Raw genomic sequence first — 9,129 nt, 5'->3', positions numbered from 1 at the left:
GTGCTGATGTGATTTTTCCAGAGTCCCCATGTCACTCTCTGGCCTGTGTCAACCACAGATGGGAGAAAGTGGAGAAGTAGGGAGATAGGAGATGTGAGTGTCAGCAGTCAGGTGGAGAGAGCGGCTCCAGCCTGTAAGAGGAGCAGTTGAAACCTCTGGGTCTCTGATCACTGTGACTGCTGATCACTCCCCCTCCTGGCTGTCTCACAGCCCCTGAACCTCTCTGGTCTTCCCCCTGACCCACCTCTCCCTAATGGGGTCTCTATCCCCTGTGGACTCAGAGCTTCAGGGTGCTGAGACTGTCTAACTCTGTTTTCCTACTGAGGCAGAGTACCAGGGAGCAGGAAATTATAATTAGGAGACATTTTACATTGTGCTTCTGGAAGCAGTTATTTCCCAGAACTGGTGTCTGGTGAGGCATTTGCTACTGCATTATAACATGTCAGGGGGCAAGCAAGTGCACCTAAGACTGGCAGAGCTGAAAAGGAAACTGGACACTCCCTTAGAGGACCTGCTCCTATGACAATGACGTCAATCCAGTCACAAAGTGTCGTGGTTAGAATGTGAAGGACCTCCCATGACTCCATGTGTTTGAATGCTTGATCTCTAACCAATAGTATTTTAGGATGTTCTCAGACTTGGTAGGAAGTTACTTGAGGGAACCTTTCCCTCACACCTTCTTCTCTCCCCTTCTCACCTGCCTCATGCTCACACAGCAAATCTAAGGGTTCAGCTGCCCCACCTTCCTGTCTTGAAACTGACCCTAAATAAATCCTTCACATTTGCTTCTAAGTAGATGTTTAGCCACAGTGACAAAGCAACTAACACAAAACATAAGTACCGGGAGTGGGGTTGTTATATGATAAACTCACCATTTACTTTCTTGTTTTAAATTCTTTGGTAGTTTGAGCTCCAGCATTGACATGGGAAATTGGGACTAATTACATATCAGTAGCAAAAAATGAATTGCTTGTGGGAGAGAGAGACAGAGCCTGGCTATGAATGTTAGCCTAATCTAAGTAACTTGTTATCACCAGCCACCCCGATCTTTAAATATTGTACAACTCTCAAAATATTGTCACCAACTAAAGACCAACTGATCAAATAAGTAAGCTGGAAAGGAACATTCCACAACAAAATATAACATAAAGGCAATGCCTGAATCACATTTAAAACATTTCATTTCTTCTTTTGTTGTTGTCTTAACTGTATTATAAAACATAACACAGAGAAATTGACCAGGTCCACAGTCTATACATAGCAGTGAACATCTACTCACTTAGAATGGACATTACAAAGCTGTAGAGCTTCACATTGTCATTTTATTCTTTTGTTTTGTTTTGTTTTGTTGGTTTTTCAAGACAGGCTTTCTGTGTAACTTTGGAGCCTGTCCTGGAACTTGCTCTGTAGACCAGTCTGGCCTCAAACTCAGAGATCTACCTGCCTCTGCCTCCTGAGTGCAGGAATTAAAGGCGTGCGCCACTACTACCCAGCTCCTTTTTTAATTTTCATTTTATGTATGTAAGTGTTTCATCTGAACATATTTATGTTCAACACATATATGTCTTGTGATCAAGAGGTTAGAAGAGGGCACTGTATGTTCTCAAATTAGAGTTATAGATGGCTGTAGCCATCATGTAGATGCTAGGAACTTAACCCAGGTCCTCTTCAAGAACAGCAAGTGCTCTTAACTATTGAGCCCTCTCCCCAGTTCACATATTACTTCTTAATGTAGTTATAATGGCATTTAAATTTCAATTTGAATTTTAAAGAGAATAGTCAACAATTAGCACTCTGTTTCTGCTTCTTCTAATATAACCCACCCTATCCTCTCAGATAAAAAGCATTCATTCTATTCCAATACCCTAAACTCTAAATTGAATTAAAACCTTTCCCGTAATTCACCACTTTTTTTTTTTTTTTTTTTTTTTTTTTTTTTTTTTTTTTTTTTTTTTTTTTTTTACTAACTCTGTTGGTCACCATTCAATTGTAAACTACAAACTAGTATGAATCTGGAGAAATAAAGTATACATGCTGGGGGCAAGGCAAATGCATATCTGTGTCTTGGAAGAGAACCTTTATTCTCTATGCCATCTTGACATTTTGACAAAAGAAGTGATGAGAGACGAGGAACCTAGAAGGACGTGTGGAGTCATCTACAGGGAAGAGGAAGAGAACCAGCCATTTGGATAACACTGACATCTAATGAACTACATAGACAGTCAGGGCAAAACTGCCTGGAGATGGGCTCGGCTGATAGACTGTATTCCTTGCATCCATGAAGACTTGGATTTCACCTTCATCACTGCATGAAGTGAGTGTGATAATGAATACATACAGTCTCAGGACCCTGAAGGTTATTCTTGACTACATAAGTATCAGATTTCAGTTACAGACCTTTCCAAAGTATCTCAACACAAGAAATATCTACCCTCACATATGTCAGTGTCATTGTGGTCCAGTGACTAAGGTACCCAAGGTGTGTTGTCATCCTGATTGACAAGCAGGTTCAAAACAACCTAAAACTTCGACAGATGTCCTTTGTTCTTTCTCTCTTGGTGTGAAGGTCTCATGAAACCTGACCTACCCTGTATCGCCGTGTAGCCAAGGATGCTTTTACACACTCCGGGCTCCTAAATTGGTGCTGAGTGCATAGCCATGAATCACAATGATCATATTATATGCTGCTGGGCATTGAACTCAGGGCTTCATTTACAGCGGGCAAGTTAACATTCCCCGACTCTGCCAAATCCCCAGCACCCATTTTTTTTGTTTTGTTTTGACTTTCTTTGATTTTAGGAAACATGATATTATTATGTAGTGCAGGCTGGACTTGGACTCCTGATTCTCCTGCTTCCACATCCCAGCACTTGGAATGCAAGTGTGTGCCAATGTGTCAAAGATATTTGGGGTTTTGCTCTGCCACCCAGACTGACTGTGACTATGATCTTTTCTCTTGAGTAACTAAGATTACAGACTTAGGCCATGTGATCTTATGATTTTGTTGTTGTTGCTGGTGGTGTTCATATTGTGTGTAAAAATCTGATGTATATTTTTGCAGTGATAAAAATTTAATTTGTATCATAATTTTTCTTCCAAAATTTTTGAATTATGTAGAAAATGACTTATGTATCTCTGCTATTTCAAGCAAATATAAAACTTTCAAGTTTGAATTTGATTCTCCATACCACATTTTAAATTGGTTTGTTAGCCTATGTATCCCAGACTTATCTTGAACTCATAAAGCTATTCTCACAGGCTCCTAGTGCTGGTATTACAGATGTGTGGCATCATATCTGGCACATTTCATGTTTGGAAAGCAGCCTTCCTATTGCACAAAGTAGTTTTAATTCACTGTGTAACCTTCGGCAACGCCCCAATCTCTCTCTCCCTCTCCCTCTCCCTCTACCTCTCCCTCTCTCTCTCTCTCTCCTCTGTATATTAATAAGGGAAGGTGACATACCTTCCCAAATTGTGAATTGTCAGCTACTGCATGGAACACACCTATGGCTCCCACCAGGAATCCTGGGTTGGAAAAATGGCCCATGTTCAGGGTCAAATCACCCAGCTTGGCAAGAACAAAAGTCTGGTTTCAATACAGTCTAGGGTGGCACCATTCCAAGGTCAGAAGACTGCAGGTACTGTGTCTGGAATCTGCATGCCTTTCTTCCCTTCCTCTTTGGTCACTGGAATGTAACTCTGCTATTGAGGTCGTGTCCTGGATGTAGCCAGGCACTGGATAAATATAGAAAGAAGAGTTCTCTCTCTCTCTCTCTCTCTCTCTCTCTCTCTCTCTCTCTCTCTCTCTCTCTCTGTCTCTCTCTCTCTCTCTCTCTCTCTCTCTCTGTGTGTGTGTGTGTGTGTATGTGTGTGTTTCTCTCTCTACTTAGTAAAGAGATGTGAAGTATTGTTTTAAAAAAAAGAGAGAGAGGTCCAAGGATAGGCCCATGCTTCTCATTTCAGCGATAGGGAGACTGAGATTAAGCATCAGTCCTTGCCTGGGTAACTTAACAAGACCCTATCTCCAGATTAAAATTTTCTAAAGGGCTGATGATGTACCACAATGGTAGAGCACTGCCTGGCCTCTTCCAATCATGGATGATCCTGGATGTGCCTTAGGGTTAGGGCACTTTACAAGCAGGTCTGAGGTCCTAGGTTCCATCTCCATGCAGAGGAGAAAGAGAGATGACATACAGAAGGAGAAGGAGGGACAAATAGATTAATCACAGAGATGGTGACACAGAGATATAGAGAGAAACAGAAAAAAAAGGTAGAATCCTTGAGTCTGGGAGAAAAAGAAGAAAAGAGTAAATTAAGGCCAGAGGTTCAGGGACTCGGAGACAGTGTTGGGAATACCGCTCAGTCCCTACAACTGAGAGAATCCACTGGACTATGTTTGTTCACCTCAACTAGATTTGGGATCATATCAACCTACCCCTGGGGGTGCCTTCTTGAGAGAACTACAGATTTTTAATTGAATAGGGAATCCCTACCCTATCTATGGGTACTATCCTTGTGTGGTTCCCAATCAAAACAGAAAGAAGAATGCATGTTGAATACAAGTACACATCTACCTCTGGTTCAAGACCAGGGATACAGTGTGACCTACAGTGTAACCTCTGACATACTCCTGTCCCAACACCTTCCATGTCATCATGGATGATACCTTCAAAACAATCCCTTTCTCTTCTTGTTGACCCCTTGTCAGGCCCTTCGTCACAGCAATGAACCAGCCATTCTTCCTGAAAATTTGTATTCTTCATTGTCATTGTGATACACCTGACCGTATCGTTCTTGGGCCTTTGGAGCTGATTTATGAAAAGAGCATGAAATTATAAAGAATCCCAAAAGTGGCCTGTATTTGGGTGCTCTGGTGGGACTTTGGAAAACCAGACTAGTAAAAGAAAGGGAAACAATAGTGAGAGTCTACGGGAGCAAGGCTAAGAGCTATTCAAATAGTCTAGAGAAATCTGATTTGCTCTCTCTGTGCCCTGAGAACTTGAGTGAAACTGGATTCAAAAAGAATGGACTCCAGGCCCTAACTGTGGCTGAGGGCCATGTCTGGGTCTACGTCCTATGACAGACAGAGTCAGTGTTGATGTTTGTGGCCCGTGTTACCATCAAGGGTCACGGGTAACTTGGCTATTGGAGAACTGGTTCTGCCTCTTGCAGGCCAAACCATTAGAAGAGGCACTCCTCCATGAAAAACTGCGTCAGATGGCATGGGCACTGAAGAGCTGGTCCTGACCATCCATGACACTAGGAGAAATGTCCCTCCCTTCCCTGCTTCCACAATGGGAGAGCTGGTCCCACACTCAGTAGAGCTGCTCTCACCCCTCACCATGTGTGCAGGAGAGCTGGCCCTGGCCCTCTGCTAAAGGGGTCAGTCCCAGTGGAGGTCCAGACTGACCAACTCAGCTACCACCCTGACCCACATCTGGGGCTCTGAGTTGGCATACCCCAATGTCTACCCCATCTATGACTTGCTGGAGCACATGAAGAGTCTGGTCCTGTGGAACCATAGATGCAAGATCTCCATGACTTGAGGCAATAGCACGATATCAGAGAGGTTTCACTGAGGGTTCAGTATTGATGCTGCACCAGAAGCCAGTGGCCTTAAACCAGACCAACAACTCATTGCAATGAACACTCACAAGTAAAGCTGTGTGGTATCCTGCAAGACATACCTCAGCTTCCAAGGCCAGGAGGACAAATGAATATGTGATGGAGAAGACAGAAAGATGGAAACATGAAATGTTTTTCTTCTTTTTTGGGGGAATGGGGAAGCTACAAGGATGGCGAGTAGACATGAAAGAACTGGGAAATGAGTGGGACTGGGGGGCATGGTGTGAAATTCCCAAGAGATCAATAAAAGGAATTATGTGATGGAGGTGGGTCATCTTTCTATCTGTTGTTTCATTGGTTAAGTAATAAAGAAACTGCCTTGGCCCCTTTAATAGGACAGAAAATTAGGTAGGCGGAGTAGACAGAACAGAATGCTGGGAGAAAGAAGCCGAGTCAGGAGTCGCCATGATTCACCCACCAGACACAGACGCAGGTTAAGATCTCCCTGGTAAGCCACCAGATCGTGGTGGTGCTACACAGAATATTAGAAATGGGTTAATCTAGATATGAGAGCTAGCCAGTAAGAGGCTAGAGCTAATGGGCCAAGCAGTGTTTAAAAGAATACAGTTTCCGTGTAATTATTTCGGGGCATAAGCTAGCCATGCGGGCGGCTGGGTGCCGGGGACACAGCCCTGCCGCTCCTATTTCAACAATTATGTTAAGAAAGAAAAAAGAGCGGACTCATTTATTTGGTGGAGCCGTAGAGCAGTGGCATGGTTATCGCCCACAGCTCTGATTCAAGTCCATGGTAATAAGGAGCCAAAGTGGAGCAGGAAGATATGGGAACTCTGCAATTTTCCAGAAGAAAACTAAAAGAAGCATGAGAGAGTTTGAAGTTACAGACAATGTGGATTCAGAGGATGCAGCTATACTCGTTAAGGTAATCGCCAGCATTGAGGACAAACTTGTGTGAAGAACCAGTCTGCTGCCATCTTAGGCTTACAAGGCACCTCATAGCAAATACAAACTAACTTCATTCCTGTTTATGCTTAAACCTCTGTTTCTCAAGGATTCAGCCATACCCCACTGTAGCTTTAACTACAAATAGTTCTATACTCTCTGTTCCTGGAATATCAATCATTTATTTGTTTCAAAATGTTTTATAACTGCCTTGCAACCTACCTTTGTTTCAAAAGGTTATAAGACCCTCGAGATAAACTTATTAAGACCACCTGTTGAGATACTTTGTTTTGAGCACCTGTTATGTTCTACTCCTATAACGCTATTTTCCCTCCATCCCAGAGTTCTGTAAAAGCCTTGTTTCTCAGGTCCAATATTGGTATCTAAAACCCTGTATTAGGGGAAAGCAGCCTATGTACATGAATAAAAAAGCTTGCTTTAATTCCTTTGGTCATGATGATTTTGTCAGTGGTCTTTCTCCTCCCATCTCTGGGATTAACCGTGCTCTGCATTGGGACAATAGAAAAGCTGCCCTGAGGGCAAGACTTCACCCACTGTAGGCTTGGTTTGTGAAATTCAAGGTTCCTTTCTAAAACAAAAACGTCACCTAGTAAGTGTTATGCCAGGGTCAGAAAGCAGTGGCCAACTGCTCTTCAGGCCACAGAACACTGTGGTCCAGGGAGCAAGGCACGGATTGATCTAGCATTAGAACTTGGCCACAGCATCATGTGGCACTGGTTTGGCAGATGTGAAAGATACAAGAGTGATGGAATCCTGGAGGTTTCCACCCAAGTTCCAGAAAACTGCTGAGATCCAGCACCAACTAGTATGGTTGGATTCCCTTTATAAGTCCCTGCCTCATACACTCCTACATGAAGCAGGGGAAGTGAAGGCTAAGTTGAGACAGAGACCCCCAAAATGCTGGAGATGTTGGAATCACAGAATGTCCACTGAGGAAAATGAAAATAAAATTGAAATGTTTACCCTGCAATGCTGAAGCATGTATGGACAACCTGTATATGGCAGTTCTGTTGAACTAGTCCATACCAGGTTTCATGGTCTAAGTTGATGAGGATGACTGACCAGGTCTCTTCCTCAAGAGGGCACCAGATCTCATTACAGATGGTTGTGAGCCACCATGTGATTGCTGAGAATTGAACACAGGACCTTTGGAAGAGCAGGCAGTCAACCCAAGAGAAAAGTCACGATGCTGAGGTGACAGAGCTGGAGTGACAAGGCTGTCCCAGACCACTGAAGCCCAGGTGATTCCATCACCCTTCCCAGGTGCTGAATATACAATTTCAGAATATGGAGTGGGGAGGGGTCCTGTGGTTATGGAAGCATTTTCTCAGTTGAACCTCCCTCTACCCAAATTACTCTAGCTTGTATCAAGTTCACATAAAAGCAGCCAACACAGGAACACAGCAAGAAGAAATCAACTGAGAGAAAGACCCATACCCAGCAGAATCAAAAATGGACACAACTCTCCAGATTTCATGTTGTATATCTTATCCCAGCTACTTGGGGAATGAGGCAGGTAGATTAGGAAGTCAAAACACCCTGGGCTGCATACTGAGACCGAGAGAGAGAGAGAGAGAGAGAGAGAGAGAGAGAGAGAGAGAGAGAGAGAGAGAGAGAGAGAGTGCATTCATGTCCCTACTGGGAAAACATATCAACAAAATGTGGGGAACATTGGATTATCATTCAGCTATTAAAAAGGAATGCATTGTTGACACATGCTGCAATGTAGATGATCCCTGAGACCCTTAAGTGAAAAAATCAGCAAGTGTAGTGGTCAAGTAATTGCGTTTATACTGAACTTTCCAAATAAGTCTGTCCATGCACATAGAAATGATACGCCAGTGGCGCTGGGTTTCTGAGAAAGGGCGAATTCGGGTTGTCTCGTTGGAGGTAAAGAGATTTTTCATGAAATTACAAAGCAATGTTTCTGTAATCACAGCCTCCTAGAAATATAGCCAGTGGTCTCTCTTGGGATTGAGTAGCCAGAATGATCTACATACCAAGTTCCAGACCACTTGGACCTACACAGTGAGACCTTTTTATTTGAGTCCTTTCTCCAAAAAGAGCAGAAAGGAACACATGGCAGTGTGGCTGAGAAGTTAGAATTTGATTTTAAACTAAGACTTTTCAAAGAACTAGGATCAGAGACTTAATGAAGATACTTTGGAGGTACATGACAAATTGGTTGGGAAAGAACAAGCCCTCTCTCACTAGAGGAAGGAAAGGGAGGTTGTGGGATGGCAAAGAGGGAGCTGGAATGACTGATCTTGCCCTCAAGTCCTGGTTGTACATATTCCTCTAACGTTGGCCTCAGTTTTCCTAATCGTAGAGTTCAAATTCACATTAATTCCCAAAAGTATTCTCTCAACCATGAAACCACAAGGGTTTCTCCTTGGTCAACTGTGAAGTCCATCTAGATCAGCAGTTCTCAACCTGTGGGTCAAAACTTCTATCACAAGGGTTGCCTAAGACCACCAGAAAACACAGATATTTACAATTCATAAATATAGCAAAATGAAAGCTTTTAATAACAATTAAAATAATTTTATAGTTGGGACCATCACAACATGAGGAACTATATTA

This window comes from Chionomys nivalis, chromosome 2 (genome assembly GCF_950005125.1).
Source record: "Chionomys nivalis chromosome 2, mChiNiv1.1, whole genome shotgun sequence".
NCBI classification, from domain to species: Eukaryota; Metazoa; Chordata; class Mammalia; order Rodentia; family Cricetidae; genus Chionomys; species Chionomys nivalis.
Note: the sequence above shows the minus strand (reverse complement) of the source record.